Source organism: Rhagoletis zephyria, unplaced genomic scaffold (assembly GCF_001687245.7).
Source record: "Rhagoletis zephyria isolate East Lansing unplaced genomic scaffold, Rhagoletis_zephyria_1.1 Rzeph_scaffold_02472, whole genome shotgun sequence".
Lineage (NCBI taxonomy): Eukaryota > Metazoa > Arthropoda > Insecta > Diptera > Tephritidae > Rhagoletis > Rhagoletis zephyria.
In genome coordinates, this window is record NW_016159556.1 from 62,235 (window position 1) to 77,633 (window position 15,399).

Consider the following 15,399-nt stretch of genomic DNA (forward strand, 5'->3'; position numbering starts at 1 on the left):
CGAACATTTAAGTTTTTGTTTACAAATCTGTTTTACAATGAAAATAATCAACATCTGGGACATGTGTGCTATTTTTGTTTTAGTATGTACATACATACATATGTATGTATGCATATCCAACTGCCAGATTGTACATTTGCATGTGCATATGTACATACTTTCGTACAATAGATGCAGTCAGATAGCAAGAAGTCCGCATAAATAGCGCAACAGCAACAGTTCCTGCGTCCTTCGTTGCATGCCACATAAAAAAGTATGTACATACATATAAAGTATGCTTGCCACAAGCATGGCGATGTGCATTGTATTTGCATATAAATACACACATACATATGTATGTATGTATGTATATACCTGCATACCTACCTCGAGAGAATCCGCAAGTAAATTACAGGGGAACTACATTAACAATTCAAGCGAATTGCTGGGAAATGAGCGCAACCAACTATTTTTAACCACAAAAGGGCTCGCACGGCAATGCCATTAAATTTGACTTTTGGCAAAGTGTTGTTGGATAAGACGCTCTATGCGTACCAACATTTACATTTACTTGTACGTTGTACAGCTGCAGTTCAAGCAAATTCACTTGCCAAATTTTGCTACGCTAGATTAAAATAAGCAAAGTACCGCTGACAACCAACCAGCCAATGCATTACTGTGGCAACCGCTGCTGCTGCTGCTGCTGTTGCTGCTGCCATTGCAATGTCAACTCACTTACTTAGCGACCAACTCATGCATAACTTTTATGAAATTTAGTTCAAGCATTTGTCCGATTGCAATGAACGTCGCAGTTGATGCATTTATGCATCGCACCTCTTTCCTTTTCTTCGTCCCCATTTTCTTTGCAATCACGTTCACCCGATCGCGCTAACTTGCCCTCAATTAGTAACTATGTGGACTTATCAAAGTCACCGCCATGTGGAAGCCAATCAGTAGCCATTACGGTTGCCTCCAGACTTTGTGTCTTTGATCAATGTTCATTTGTAAATATGTAGAAATTGCCAACTGCATGTGTGCTGATCGCATCGATCACGCTTTTTGATTCCATTTTCTCGTAGCACTTTGTGCTTTTTGCCTATCAGAGCATTCTAATTGCTGCGAAGTGACTACATATTTAGTTGCTTGTGGCTATGATATCGCGTGACCTAAATTGTTGTTGACAGTTTGTGGCAATCGCATATGAAACGCTTTCACAAATCGAGTGCGACATTTAGAGAACGGTGTTGGAAAGTAGTGAATGTAGACTATGGTAATAAATTTCAATCAACATTCAAATGAAAGGCTCACATAATTGGTTTCTTTTTGATAGGAGGGAAGTAGTTTATGGCTGCAGAACATTTAGAAAAACTTTTAAATAAACGCAGGTATCGTACTTTTCTTTTAAAAATTTATTTTTAGAGCGCAAGAGTGCTGGCTTTCGAGTCCTCATAGAGCCCCATCACCAATCAATATAAGCAGAGTCAACGGTAGACCCATGAAAAGTGCTCTGTCGACAGTGCCGCACCAAAGGGTGGGCTGTTAGCTGCGTAGGTTTTCGGGGGCAAGTAAAGAGGTGGTTGGTTGGTTTCGTGGATGATACCTTCACAATTCGTATGGGCTGCATATGTCATAGTCGAGTCTAGTTAAGTATGTATGAGTTAAGTCTGCTGCAGTATCCAGACTAGCGTTGGCAAATGTCCCGTATTTTCCGTATTAAATGAAGCGTCCCTTTACGAATGTTTCATTTGATGTGAAAAAAGTTTCAGTGGTTTCGCTTAACCTGAAAAAGCTTTAATTTAATTTGAAAAAGGCTTCACTTAATTTGAAAATGGTTTCATTTAAACTGATATGCTGATATGGGTGAGACTCCGTGGAAAACAAGCAAGTCATCAATGCTCTTGCAACATTCCAATATCGAGCAATCGACAGCGTAGGAAATCGATTAAACTACCTCTGGTGACTAGGGAAGCTTCGAGATCCCACTGTTTAATTCTTACAGGCTTCGAGATTTAATCACAAGAAGTCCTGATGGGAGAAAGGCTGTCGATAAAACTACCCTTTGTTGGCTGGCTTCCAGGTTTTAAGCAGTGGAACACTTCTTTATTCCACATTTAAGGAACTATGCGAGTGTCCAACGATAAGTTGAGGACCTTAGGAAGGTAGTTTACACCCACTGGACTCTAGCGTTTTAGCATCAGCATTCATTTTATGTTGGTACCAATGTCTTTAATAGGCTTTTGCCTTTCCAATGACCCAATGATCATCCAAACTTCGTTGCTACAATATAAAATACTGCACTGTTTATATGAGGGCAACCAAAAAAAAAACGTCAGGGGTTGGCTGGAGTAATGCCAAGGAAATTACATAGAAAGCAGACTCAAGTTGCTGAGTATAGGATTTGGCTTAAGACTGGTTTTCACTATGTCATATTTTGACGCCAAAACTTGCCGACATATTTTGACACAACTTTATCTCCTTTATCTATACCTTTACCGATAATATTATGGGCCAAAAACTGACAGATAGCCGATTTAGCAGGGCACGTACCCGACTAAAGACCTATCCTGATCGAAATCAATCGATAGACCGCTTTCTAATCCCACTTGACAATGTGTTTTCACTTATTTGACGACAAATGCCACTGAATTTGACATAGTGAAAACCAGCCTTTAGTTCACTTCATCGATACAGAAATTTCGTTTTCAGTGATGAGGTGATATGCTAATAAACAAAATTGCCAAATCTGTGTCTGGTGTCTGAGAAGCTTTTTACCCTCGAAAAGTGACTAAATATCTGATGTGCTTTGTGGGTAATCTTCGTCATTGGGCCGTAACCAATTATTTGCTACATATGTACTTATATTGACATAGTCTAAACTTTATTATTTTATTATAAAAAAATGCTAAATGGATAGCCCTATAATATTCTCTTTCAAAGTTAAAATTTGTGTAGTTTGAAAAGCATCCACCTACTCCTGTGCAAGGTCACATGGGAATGTATGGCCACAGTCTTGATGCAGATGTTCAGAGAGTTAAGGCGATGATGATTCCGCCATTTCAAGAGCTTTTTCTCAGTAATGTTAGAATTTAAAAATCCGGTTTACAATAAATATCTACTGTACGACCTATCCACCATGGACTGTCGATTTGATATGAAACGTCGGTAAGTCTAATATCAAAGAAAGTAGTTTATTATACCAAAAGTTCAGAGTAAAAGAGCAAAATAAATGCACATGATTGCCTATGAAAAAGATGCATTGTTGGCAATAAAAATGCACATTTTGCACGCTAAACGACTGAACTTTTCATGCAGGCATAAAATTATTATAAAAGCGGCATAGATACGCCACTAAAATAACTGCCACAGTTGCCTATTTGGCTCGTAAAAATGCGTACAACGTGGCCTGCCAACTAAATACATGCCATTATACGCAATGTACATATGTACATACATAACACCGTTCAACAAAAACAAAAAAAGAATCGAAACACACGAGCAATCAGTATACTCACGAAACTGTGGGCCAAATATAGTAAAACTGCGTTTTTTCTTAAAGGACTTTGTGTAATTTCAAAAATATGATTAATTTCAAAAATTATTTACAAAATTCAGTGCAATGTAGAATAAAAATATGTGTACCAAGTGAAAGAGATCTAAAAAAAATTAAATTTTTTGGTTCACAAGGACGAATATGTATTGAAAATGCCCTTTTATTTATATTTATTTTTTTAAGCTGATAAAGTTAGAAGGACGAAATTCGAGAATCTGGTCGAGTGTATATTAGTTCTTAACATGTCCTTTTTTTCAAAAATAATTATTGGAAAATTTCAAGGATATTCAAGGATAAAATTTTAAAAGGACATTTTCAATACCTAATCGTCCTTATGCAACAGAAAATTTATTCGGCCTTAATTTTACTGAATTTTGTCTTTAATTAGATACGCGTACTGTTTTTCTACATTACACCAAATTTTTTTTATTAATTTTTTAAAGTAATCGTATTTTTCAAATTTGAAAGTGCTTTAAAAAAATCCAGACGTCAGAGAGAAAAACTAAAAACGCAGTTTTACTATATTTGGTCCATGGCTTCGCGAATATATTAATTTTTTTTTGTGTGAAAAATTTACTGTTGCACGCTGTAATATATACATATGTACATAAGTATGTCTGTATGACCGCCTCTACTTATTATTGCCGGCACAATTCATCATAGTCAGTCGGCTGTTGTCATTGCAGCTTTTCTTGTAAGTATTTTTATAGAGATGTATGCAAGTATGCATACATACATACAGTGCCGGACAAAAGTATTGGCACAGAGAATTTTTCGCAATATCTGAAAAGTTTTTTATTCTAATTTATTTTCGATAATTTTTTATAAATATGTAGTTCGTCCTACACCAAAAAACATAAAAACTAAATCTCTAAATTTTGTGCAAAACTCAGGAAAATTCAATAAATTTGCATACTTATTTGCAACTTTCTATTCAGATTTTTTAGAAAAATTCTAAGTATGCAGTTTTATAGCTCAACTAATTTTAGTACAACAAAGTGCAAGCTTGAAGGTGCTAAAAAACCGCATTGATTTTTGTAAATTTTTTTCAGTCAGGTTCTTCCGTACAAAGTATGTTCGACAATTATTTTTTGTATGGAGAAAATGAGCAACACCTTCTACTAAAAAAATTTCCATAAATCAACGCAATTTTTTAGATACTTCAAACTTGCACCTTGTTATACTAAAATTAGTTGGGCTATAAAACTACATACTTAGAATTTCTCTAGAAAATCTGAATAAGAAGTTGCAAATTAGTATGCAAATTTATTGAACTTTCCTGAGTTTTGCACAAAGTTTAGAGATTTTGTTTTTATGTTTTTTGGTGAAGTACGAACTATATTTTTATTAAAAAATATTGAAAATAAATTAGAATAAAAAACTTTGCATATATTGTGAAAAATTCTCTGTGCCAATACTTTTGTCCGGCACTGTATATATTTTATTATAATTTCAAATGATCACAATAACAAGAATTGTTGTGATACGCAAAGAATTTGTAGTATTTGTATTTTTTTAATTACTACAATAACAACAGCAGCAGCAGAAAGCTATAACAATTAGAATCTTGCGTTTTGCAAAAACAAATGAGCTTTATTCCAATTACTGTTGCTACTGCTCCTGCTGGTGCTGGTGCTGGTGCTGCCGCTGCTGTTCATTCATTCATTAAAGCAATGCAATTGCAATAAAATGCGGCAATGCGCCACGATTAGCTATTAAACAGGGTGTGGGTGTGGGTGGGGAGCACTTGAAATTGTGCACTCGGTTGTTGGTAATCAGACATTCAGTGGATGTGACACTTGCTGCTGTCTGTTATGCATACACATATTTACATACATATGCACAGATGTATAAATTGAATATATTACATAAGTACATATGTGCATATTGCTGTTATTTGTATAACTCGTGCCATAATCGCTGAGACTTGCAGTGATTTTTCTTAGCTTTCATATAAAGGAAATATGTAATAGTATAGCATATTTAAAACAGAATAAGATTTATCAAAAAGTTTAAAACATTTTCCAAAAACAAAAACAATTAAAGAGGTCTAAGTACGGGCAAAACCGAACAGTATATGTCCAGCGCACGAATTTATAAAAGATACAGTTTTTTGTACATTTCTGAGAATTGCCATTAGCAGGTGGGCGTAGTTATTGTCCGTTTTTAAAACTTTTTTATTTTCGATTAGTGAGGCCAAATTGTAAAAATATATTTTATTATAAGTGAGCTACATATGTATGTATATAGTTTGTATCAAAAGTAGTCGGTATTTATTTTCCAAAATTTTATAAGAATACAGTTCCTTGCTAAAATACGTATTACCCTACATAAATACATGTATGTACATTAGACTGTCCCAAAAAGCTAACTTACTCATTTTACATTTTTATAAGGCGGTATTACTATTCTCTCTACTGTATTAGGGCAATTAGCGTTTTTAGTTTTTTACCAGCTATTCAGGATTTTTCCGACCATAAATTATATCTAATAATTTCAAAAGTTTAAACAAAATATGGAAATATAGGTATCAGTTAAAAGAAAAATTCAAAACAATATTAATTATAACTTTTGTTTCCATTTATCCTTTTGGAACGTGTCAAAAATATCCTTTAAAAATATTATCCTTCAAGATTTTTAATTTCGAAAGCTTTAAAGATGCAGATTTACTAGAAATGCGTTCAAATATGGGAAACATATCGAATTTTCCACATTTAAAAAATTTGCATGGACGATTAGTTCAAGTTATTAACTAAAATTTCAACTAAAAGTCGGCACGGGTTATCGTTAATTAAAACAAAAACGTGTTTTTGGTCGAAAATGATGGTTCACCTATCTTAGAAAATGCATTATTCTCAGTTTGGATAAAGCAAGATTCCATCGCGAAAATGTATTTAAATGAATACTTAGTTGCGTATGTAACGTATACGCCCCGTAGCACCATACGCAGTCATGTAACACGTTTACTCACACGTCTTAACTTAAAAGCCATATTATTTAAAAGTAAATAAATATTGGCGTTTAAGCTTTTTACACAGAATTCCTTATGCACATACACTGCCGGAAAAAAGTATTGGCACAGCGATATTTGCTCAATGTATGCACCAATTTATATTCTAATATTTTTCCACTAATTTTTTATAAAAAATACAAAAATATAATTTCTAAACTTTATGCAAAGCTCGTGAAACTGCAATAAATTTTCATGAAAATTTTCAACTTTTTTTTTGCATTCTTTCCATATAAAGTAGTTTCGATTTTTTTTTTGTATGGAAGAAAAAAGTTGCGCGAAAAAAGTTGCTAAAAATCAACGGTAATTTGTAGCTACTTACAGCAATAAAATTTATTGGACTATAAATCTGCACACTCAAAAAATTCTAAAAGATCTGATTAAAAATATTTAAAATTTGCATGCAAATTTTCTGAATTTTCGCGAGTTTGCACAAAGTCTAGAAATTATATTTTTATGTTTTTTGTTGTAGAAATAACCATATGTCTATTCGCTTTTCTACATAATTCTGATAAATTTTTGTATTCAAATCACAGATTTCTCACGTTAAATGGATTAGCCTCATAGTTTCAATCTTTAACAAGATCTTATAAAAAGCGAATACTGTCAAGCGTTAGCTCAGACTTTCAAATGGTCAAATGTCCAAACAAAATTTGAGAAGAAATGACGGGGCAACGTTCTCAAATACATTATCTTCTCCAAAAGAGAGAAAATTAAAAAAAAAAAAAACAGTAAATAAGTAAGAAAAGAAAATCCAACGTTTTCCAATTCCATATATCTTTTCAAACTGATCTATGACCTCGTATGACAAAAAGTGTATATTTATTTAGAAATAAATATCAACCACAAAAAGACAGCTGGACAAGCTGAAAACATATTTTTACTACAAATTTTTCTTCCGTGGGATTTTTGCTTGTTTTTTTTTAGATTTATTTATTGCCATTGCATACAGAAACAGCTCAAAATTTTTCCATCAACATTTTCTGCCAGAGTGTCGTTCATTACACAAATGCTGCACTTGTCAATATTATATTTTCCTTTTTTTTAAAGGGCTGTGTGAAAATGGCGTGCATTAAAATTTTCCGAAGGTTCATAGTGTCTACATAGTGTATTTACACATACAATTTTAAACAGTTTTGTCCAAATATACATATGTATATCTATTTGTACGCTCATGTTCATGTTTGCAAGGAAGTATTGCGCCACCAGCGAGACGGCCAGGCTCAACAGTTCGGGGGGTAGACAGAAGCGCGGGCGATCATTATCATTTGCTATGATGGCAAAGGCGCGCACAAACGTCAATCAAATACTCGATGACTCTAAAGTCAAACTAAAATATTATTTTCTATATTATTTTTAGTTTAGCAAAAATAACTTCATATCCATTACTTACATAATATGTTGATATTTTACGAGAGCTATGCCACATATGTACGTGCAAGTGTATACATATATGTTGGTATACATTAGGGTGTATCACTGCCTATACAAAGATCGGTATTGTTTACCCATAGGAATTATAAAATTTATTATATTTTAAGACTCCCGCCAAAATATATCAGAAGGATATTAAAAATTTACGTGAGCTGCACCCATTTGAAAATATCTCCAAAAATCTATATCTCTTTTTTTAAACATTTTTATGCAGACCTTTAGAGCTTAAAAACTTCTGAGTAAAAATTTTTGAAGTGGACCACCATTTTTCGAGGGTCGATACAAAATACATTGGGCGACAAAAGAAAACCGTGAATAACTTTCGTCTCGATGCATTGCGGAAAAATTTTTTTCTGCAAATAATTACTAATAGAACGTACAACAATATTAGTCCAAAACGCCATTTTAAAGCCATTGAGATGTCAGTAATATTAAAAAAAAAATAATAATAACTTGTATAAAAAAAAATTATGGCCAAATAAAAAATAAAAATGGTAAGAAAACACCATCATTCTCACCTGCTTAAAATATGAGCAGAATAGGTATTACCAATCGGGAGAAAACAATTAAAATCTAAACAATTTCGAAAAACTTTATAAGCTATAACTTCCAAAATAATTCGAATTTCGAAAATTTGTGAAACTTGTATTTTTCTATTATCGTTGTGAAGCATAAACAGATAATTGCACAAAAAAAGCTCGACCCTCGAAAAAACGGTGGCCCACTTCACAAAGTTTTAATCTTCTATCATCTGGGGTTATTTTTAAAAATAATTTTTACGGGGAGTCTTAGAATATAAATTAAATTTTGTCATTCCGGTGGCAAACCCGCAACTTTTTTTTGTGAGGCACCCTAGTGAACATATGCGCGCAGCAGAGAAGGGTGTAAGATGCTGAATTCACAAATAAACATTGATGTTCTCGCGTTGTACAACACATGCTTCACATTTAGATATGTACTTCCATATGAATATGTACATACANCGCGCCCTCTTCTCATATAGTTAGTAAAAGTTACAGGCGGGTCAGGCGCTGACCGCGCGGTCGCCGGCCACTCAAACTCATTGAACGCATTTAAACAGAATTACCCCAAGCCGAAAATTTTGTAAGTATACCTACCATATTATAGTGTTTTATGAGTATTTAAGCTGCTGCCCAAATTCATGCAAAATCTCCCCCTACATTGATGAAAACAAAATTTCACTACCTTTTTTTTTTGTAACAGCGATCTGGAACAATGACAGCGGCGCGGCCATCGTCATCACAACGCATCGCATCGCGCAGCGCATAATTGGCAGCCATGATGTTGGCGCGGCCTGGATGCTGTGTTGTATGGAGATGGATGAATGACTCGACTCCGACGGCTGGTTGACTGACTGATTCTACATATGACTCTGCTTGACAGCTGGCCTGTGCGGTTGTGCGGTGATGAAGTGTACCTACTATGTGGAAATGCCATCATAAATATCTACCATACGAAGGTAGGAAGGAGGCTATACATAGTACATAGGCATGCGGGTGTGCCTGTATATATGTATGTGCGTATATACACATACATATGTATTTGCAAAGCGTCAGATCAGTCAACCACGCCGGCTTCCGAAACAATTTTAAATCAGAGCGAAAATAAATCACTTTAATCATACAAAATGCAGATTGGGTAAAACAAACAATTCTCTTTCTATGCGTGTTTGTTTGTTCGTTTTGTCGCAAGCAAAAATAATGATCAACGTTTGTTCACTATAATAAAAAAACACGTTGTCATTCAGAGAGCGGACGAACTGCCGATCCTTGCATATGCGTTGGTAATATATTTTTTGCGGTTACTCGTCCCGGCAAAATTTTTTAAACAAAACATTTTCAAGGCAATGTGTATACTAATGCTGTTAATGGATATGAAAATGTTTTTTTTTTACTCTTAAATATTTTGAAGTAAGCAATTGCCATAAAAAATCTACTAATATTGGTAAATAATTTTGTATGTGTCTCTAAAAATCTTTCACCCAAATTCATAAAAAATAAAGGAGACTTAAATAGCTTTATAAATCGAAATTTTGTATGAAAATGTCACTTTATAGAGCTCTTTAAAAATATTTTATTTTTTATGAATAAGGACATTAAATTTTCTTTAAATAATAAAAATGTGCTTTTTCCTTGTCTTCGTTTTCAAATATTTTTGTAGAGCAGTAACAAAAGATTTATGTCCGATTTATTTGATTTAATATTTTTATTTTTATGATTTTTTTTAATTTTTCTTTGTTAAAACTATTTCTGCTACAAATATAAGGATGTTTAATGGTTCAATTTAAATTTTTTTTAGCTCAGAAAAACGTATTCATGACTTTTATTTTTTTTTTTTTGCGCAAGCATTTTTTTAGTAATTTCTAATATATCATATCTTTTACATAGACATTTTGTTTTGTTGTGGCAACTGTGCTTCATTAAAAAAGGTTTTAAATACATACATACATACATACCAATTTATCGAATATTAAGTATTAAAGTTCCCACTTTATTTATAATTTTTTATATCTTTTGCATCAGTGAAATATAAATATAATTTTTTTTTTGTAAATGTTCCCATATACACATGAATGCATTTCATTTTACACTTTCTAGACTTTTTTGTGGTTTTTCCTAGTTAGTTTTTTTGCAATCCATTAAAAAAATTTTCTGCACTCAAACATCTAATACAAAATTATATTTAGTTATACATACATATGAAAATGTATTATTAATACCAAACACATTTTGAATGCACTATTTTTGCATATTCTCCATAACTCCAGTTTCATGTTAAAAATGTTGCCAGAAATCCTTCAAAATTGTTTCACTCTCACACACATACATATCGCACAAATTAATGGTCGCCAAATCGTTTTTTTTCTCTCGAAAACACAACGGAATCGTTTTATTTGAATTTCTTAATATAATTTTTATTTTCCATAATTCACCTTCAACTTACGTTATTAAGAACATTTGTTTGAAGAAACTTAAAAAATAGACGTTTTCAAGACATTTGTAAGTTTTAAGTTATTAAACTTTTTGTTCGCTTAACTACACTACTCTACATTAACTTAGAGAAAAAACTTAAGAAAAAAGTTTCTTTCTATTTTCCAATTTTTTTTTTGTATATTTTGCCGCCGCCGCGGTAGTAACTAGCTTAGTTCGATCCGGTTGCGTTTTTCGTCGAGTTTACGTTGAGACTGAAGCGTTGCGCGTCGTGCAATCAGTGTTTAAAGTCAAACGAATCGGTGCGAAGATCAACAGCGTTGACTCGCTATACGCTGATCTTCGTATCGAGGCGCAATAAGGCAACTACATACAAAGCCAGTTGTGGCACATTAAAAGAGAGAGAGTTGTACAGTAGAGCATGGATGGTTGGAATCAACCTATTGAGGTACGCGATTTTAATGTTACAGTTAATTTAGTGTAATTTCACAGTATTACTGGGCTGGGTGCCGGGGCACGAGGGCCATGACGGCAATGAACAGGCGGACCGCCTAGCAAAACACGGAGCTACCACACTATTCCATGGCCCGGAACCCTTCTGCGGGCTCACCAAAGCCCACTTAAGGGAGGTCATAAACAAGTGGGTCGACAAAAAATTCGAAAGGCACTGGAATGAATGTCCGGGGCAAAGACAAGCTAAGCGGTTCATCTGTCCATCACAAGAAGCTTCAAAAAAGCTCATAAATCTAGGCAGGGAGGACCTTCGAACTCTCACTGGGTACTACACGGGACATTGTTCCCTGCGTTATCACCTCAGTAAAATGAATCTTTCAGACACGAGCGTCTGTCGCTTCTGTGAGATGGACGAAGAAACGCCAGAACACATCCTTTGTGAATGTGTTGCTCTCGCTAGACGCAGACTCGCTCACCTAGGTGGTACAACACTTAATCCATTCGAAATATGGAACAAAAAGCCCACCGAAGTGCTAGCTTATATTAAAAGCCTTCATATATAGGGTAAAAGGCCACGCACAATAGACCACCTTAGAGGTCGCAGTGCTCAAGGCTCATAATAATAATAGTGTAATTTGGATGTGATAACTAGGGATGTTACGAGTACTGACTAATTTCGAGTACTTTTGTAAGTAATGAGTACTTTTGAGTACTCAGTTTTGATACTTTTAAAAATCCTTTACTGTCAATACTTTTCGTATCGGTACTAGCCAACACTAAAATACTGTCAAAACAAACGTCTCTGTCTGACCTTGCCTTAATATCACTGCATCAATGAATTAAAAAAGCAGCCTGACGATCATCAGTTACTACTTATGTATTGTCTGTCTTCACAGACTGAGTTAAGTCATAAAATTCCATTTAGAGTAATTATTGAATTTGACATTGTTATACTAAAACAATTATGGCACCACTGTAGATATCCTGCGGTTTCTGGGAGAAAAAATTTAATGATTTATATTGAACTATTTTGTAGTCCACCTAATACCATTAAGGTAGTTCGGCAGAAACCGAAACAAATTATAATATGACGATGTAAGGTACAGGCTTTATGGTGGGAACATCAAAACTTCCAAGCCTAACTCTAGCTAGCCTAGTTGTGCTGAGTTATCGAACTTGTGTAAGGTCTGACGTTGTTATGATGAAAAACCACTCCTTTTCTCTAAATTAATAATGAGAAATAGTTTGTTTTTAATCAATTGCTTTAATTTGATTAGACATATACATATGTATATAGATAGTAGAAATCTAAATCAATCGTTGGGCCGGACGGTAACACTTCATATTGGACAATTATCTTCAGCAGAGTCAATCTTGATTTTGCCACCGTTTGGCTGTCTTTCTACTTCTTGGACCATGACCGTTTTTTTCGCACGCTATCGTCGCAAGAAAACTGTTATTCACCATCAGTAATCTCGCTTCAAAAATGGTTCGAAGAAAATTTCAAAATTTTAATAGCTAACTTGTACATATAAGGTAGCCAAACGTTTAGTTTATTTTTGTTTTCAGCCTTCTTCAAAATGTTTAAAACTCTTTAGAGATGGCTCTTTTGTTGCCTAGCGTTGACCGCTTACATATTTCTCAACGATTGGAGGTATTTCGACGACTTCCGCAATGATTGGTCAACAAAACCGTGGTACATCTTTAATATCGAAATTACCAAATTGGAAGCGAGCTAACCATTAATTGGTGACTCTTTCTGACACGGTATTCTCTCAATAAAGAGCACCGATTTTTTTAGCTGCCTCTAAGGTGTTTTTCTTTTTCTTGAAGTAAATTTTCACAGTATAGCCAATTTTCTATTAATTTTTACCACAGTATACTGTGATTTTTACTAATTTTCAAACTATTAAATACATATGTATGTTAAATGGTTTCTAATTATCTGAGTTCCACTTACCCACTCTTTACTGTATGCTATATTGTATGTATTCCCGTGTGCATATAAGTTGATTAAGAAATTTCGAGCTGCTGGCAATGCCACTCTCCATATTAGCCGCTCACTAAAATATTGCTTTGCCGGTCGAGTGTTCCTCCTCAAATACCTTGTGTGCTTCGCCATACGAATCTAGCTATGATTAGTAACTGAAAAACTCTCTTAAAAATGTAATGAGTAGTGAAAGAGAATCTAAACATTTAAGAGATCAAAGTTTTAGTGTTGGAAAAGGCGGGAAATAATAAACATAAACTTCACTTAGAGCGCGAAGAAAATTATAAAAGTCGTTATTGTAATTTGATTTATAATTATACAAATAAGCCGCTGGTCTATTGGAAGTACATTGGGGGGTCCATGTACTTCCAATAGTCACATCCTTTTTATACAAAAATTCTTTGTGCTTACCATGTGATTTCCTCTAGTTTGCCGCAAACAATGCAAAATCTTTGGGTGAAATATGTACGACTAAGGAAATGTAGCACGCGCTCAGGCGCATAGTAAAATAGTACAAATATTTGTATTTTCGTGAATAGTTCCTGTCAATTTGTGTGCGCTTGGAAGTATTTGATTCAATAAAATGATTTGAACTGAGCTAGTTTCACCGGATGTAAAATATTCTGGCACCAAAAATATAGAGTACGTTCAGGGACAACTTGTAATGTAGACAGAATTTATTTCCGCTGCACTTGCTGTTCATTTCTGAGCGCTCGCTAGGAAAGAGCAAGTTGGCTTACTAAAATGATTTTTTGAGAACCGACCACGTGTGAAATTCGACGACGCATGGGGCTGTGTTGAGAAAAAATTTTCCATTGCCATACTGGCCATCTCAGTGAGAATTTTATAAATGTGGAAGTTAACTAGTACTGCTTATTTTCCTGGCCTGTCGATTTGCCGGATGTCAAATTTTCTTCTACGAAAAGGTAGCATACGTTGAGGAGCATGATGCGTTATGCTGTGAAAAAAATTTCCGCTGGCATTTGCTTCTTCTTTTTATGAGCGCCTGGTAGAAATTTGCAAGTGATCACAAAAAATCTCTAAAAGAATAGCAGACGCGCCTAATAGCATGCAACATTTAGTTACATGCTCCGCATACTACAACACCCTTTTCGGGCGTTGTTGCATGTTCTGTGCCATTTTTCGTTCTCTTTCACTAACAGACTTTCCCTACATATGTTTACGGTGACCAGATTTCTGTGGCCAAAAACCGGGACATTTCTAAAACATCGAATCCGAACATACAATTAGGTTTTTAGAACAAAAAGACATAACATCTTTTAATACAGTTTTATTTAATTCAAACAAAGAGAAAAAAAACTCGTAAAACTATCACAATAATGTATTCACAGAATATACATATCGATTGCTGAGTGGAAGATCGACCTATCTCGGCAACCAGTTCGAAAATGCTCTATCTCAAAAAACTTTTCAAGAACGCCTTATTTCAGAATTCGTTTCAAAAACGCCCTATCTCAGCTGCCGATTCAAAAACGACCTATATCAGCATATTTTCAATACATTTTGAAGTGAGATAGGGCGTTTTTGTAAATAGGAAAATAAAATTTGAGCAAGTTACCATCAAAAAAATCATATAAATCCCAATTTCCAACTTTGTAGAACACTTATAAAACTCCGACGAATTTTAATAAAATTTTAAACATTTTAATCAGGTTTTCTAGAATTATTTTGAGTATGCAGCTTTGTAGTAGAGGTTTACGCCGACAGGCTTTGCGGCGGCGGCGTGTTCAACTTCAAAAAGAATCGGCGGCGGCGGCGACGCCGGCGCGTCTGGAAACGCCGGCGCTACTGCCCATAAGGTAGAGTCCAAAGAGCCATGAGGCTTCTAATCTCATCATGTCATCAGATTATAATTCTATTTAATTCATTCATTGAATTCAAATGTTGAGTGACTGCTGCTGATGGATGGGCGAACAGAAGAAAGTCTATATAGTATATACATTAGGTTTCCCATTGAAAATGATTTTTTTTGAAAATTTAAAGACCCTACCCCCTAATTTGATTCGTTTTT

The 15,399-nt window shown here is 34.4% G+C and overlaps 1 protein-coding gene across 1 annotated transcript in view; it reads right to left on the reverse strand.

The window, feature by feature from the left end:
* The window catches only part of LOC108366970 (tumor necrosis factor receptor superfamily member wengen-like), a 57,576-nt gene extending 46,451 nt beyond the window's left edge, over nucleotides 1-11,125 (reverse strand). Inside the window, exon 1 of the mRNA XM_017621480.1 lies at nucleotides 10,938-11,125. The gene's annotated coding sequence lies outside the window, so the exon portion shown is untranslated. The remainder of the gene's footprint in view (nucleotides 1-10,937) is intronic.
* Nucleotides 11,126-15,399: the final 4,274 nt, after the last annotated feature.